Source organism: Arachis hypogaea, chromosome 18 (genome assembly GCF_003086295.3).
Source record: "Arachis hypogaea cultivar Tifrunner chromosome 18, arahy.Tifrunner.gnm2.J5K5, whole genome shotgun sequence".
In the NCBI taxonomy this organism is placed as follows: Eukaryota; Viridiplantae; Streptophyta; class Magnoliopsida; order Fabales; family Fabaceae; genus Arachis; species Arachis hypogaea.
The window spans coordinates 87,159,945-87,162,287 of record NC_092053.1 but is presented as its reverse complement, the minus strand read 5'-3'; the positions used below and the strand labels follow the sequence as shown (position 1 = coordinate 87,162,287).

At 39.5% G+C, this 2,343-nt stretch overlaps 1 non-coding gene across 1 annotated transcript; it reads right to left on the bottom strand.

The window, feature by feature from the left end:
- Positions 1 to 1,659: 1,659 nt before the first annotated feature.
- LOC112774457 (small nucleolar RNA R71) lies at positions 1,660 to 1,767 on the bottom strand. Its single transcript, XR_003188948.1, has one exon. It is a non-coding gene; the product is annotated as a small nucleolar RNA R71 (small nucleolar RNA).
- Between the last annotated feature and the right edge of the window lie 576 nt (positions 1,768 to 2,343).

Sequence of the window (2,343 nt, the reverse complement as noted above, 5' to 3'; positions counted from 1 at the left end):
ATCTGCAGAATTCGCTGGGGGCAATTTTAGGCCCTGTTTTGACCCAGTTTTCGGCCCGGAAAAGCATACTAGAGCCAGAGAACATGCAGAAACCAAAAACATCATTCATTCTACACAGTTTTTAGTTTTTAGATCTAGTTTTACTTCTCCACTAGGTTTTCTCTCTACACATTCATAGTTCTTAGGATTTTTACTTCTATTGCTCTTGCATTGGGATATTGAGAAGAGTTATTACCTCATCAAGACTTCGTCATTCTAGTTCGTTTTCTTTACTTGGATTTACTCTTCCATGTCCTTTAATTTACTCAATTTTACTATTGGATTATTTTAGAATTTATTAATACAAGAATTACTTTTATTTTTAATTGATTCCTTTTAGTTTTATTTATCATGTCTTCATTTAATTCCCTTGCTTATGTTATGAGTTCTACATTCACAATGAGCGAGTAGTTCCTTAACTTGATGGGGAGTTGATTGAAAGGAACCCTTGAGTTGGGGTGCTTAAAAGAAAAATTGTAATTGGGTTTATTGTTGGAATGCTCTCTAATCACTGACACCAATCCTTTTCAATTGAACGGATTGGAACTTGTGAATAAAAACAGCATTCCAACTTGTTTGACCTTCCCTTACCTAGTAAAGGATAACTAAACAGAACAACCTTCAATTATCAATTAATCTTGAGAGTACTGCAACAAGAATAAGGCTTCCAACTAATCTACTCCCAGTCAAGGCTTCTATTTAAATTATTTAATTTCTCTAATTTAATTTCCTGTTTATTCAACTCAAACTATTTTGAAAACATCTTATTAATAAAATAGCACACCTTTCTGCAACTCGTTGGGAGACGACCTGGGATTCATACTCCCAGTATTTTAATTTTAATTTTTGTGACAACCCTTCTAAATTGATAAGCAGATTTCTGGTTGATTAAGAACTATACTTGCAACGCATATCTCATAACAATTCTTAATTCGCCAATTTCTGCCGCGTCAATTTTTGGCGTCGTTGCCAGGGAGTTGCAATAGAGTGCTAAAGTTATTAATTTGAATTTATTTATTTGCATTTTATTTTATCTTGCTACTATGAGCTGCTTGTTTCTTTCGCTAGATGACGCGATCACTTCCTGATCCAAGCTTGCCAGTTTTCGATCCTGAGATTGAAAGAACTATTTCACGAATAAGGCAAGCTCGGCGTCGGTTAGTCCTCTCTGAGGGCGGATCTGAAACATCATTTGAGGAAGAAACCAGCCCCCGTTCTACTGATTCGGTTGATTTACGTGTAGGTGACATGGCAGAACCTAGGAGAGTTACTATCCAGGAGGCTGGAGCCCCTGATTTTACAATGCAACCGCTTCAAGCACATCACCCAGCGGTGGCTACAGACTTTGAAATAAAGACCGCACTGCTCAATTTGATGCCCAAGTTCCATGGCTTACCTGCTCAAGAGCCTATCAAGCACCTGAGAGATTTTCAAGCAGCCTGTTCTACTGTCAAGCTTGACGGTGCAAATGAAACTTCAATTTTGTTGAAATCTTTCCCATTTTCTCTTGAGGGAAAGGCAAGAGAGTGGTACTACACTCAACCCGCAGCAACTGTATCCAACTGGGATACACTTAGAAGAGAATTTTTGGAAAAGTTCTTTCTAGCTGAAGTTACTGATAAACTGAGGAAAGACATTTCCATGATTGTTCAGGACGAATCTGAGACTCTCTATGAATACTGGGAGCGCTTCAATAATCTTCTGGAAGCTTGCCCCCACCATATGATTGACATGATAGTGTTACTCGGTTACGTCACACAGGGCATGAGGCCCCAAGATAAGACCACATTGGAAAGTTCTAGCAATGGGTCTATGAAAAAGTACAAGACCACTGATAAGGCATGGCAATTGATCAGTGACTTAGCTGAATCTACTCGGAATCACTGGCAGAAACAAGGCCGTTCAAAAGCCATTGCAGAAGTATCCTCTAGCAGAGAGACTGCTGCTCTAACTCAGAGTATCTGTGAAATGACCAACTTACTGAAGCAAATACAATTGAATCAACAACAAGTTCAGCAAGCTCAACCTTCTCCATCACAGCAAAGCCAACAGTTAGTCCCACAGAGAGTTTGCAGAATCTGTACTGATTATAGCCATTATACTGACAAATGTCCACAGCTCCAGCAGGAAGACAACACCGTGGTAGCCACTCATAACTTCTATGACCGCCCCAACCAACGGTACAATCAAGGTGGCAATTACAGCCATGGATGGCAGGACAATTCTAACCAGAATTAGAGGGACAACAACAACAGAGGAGGCAGAGACAATCAGGGAAATCAGAGGTGGAATAACAACAACAAC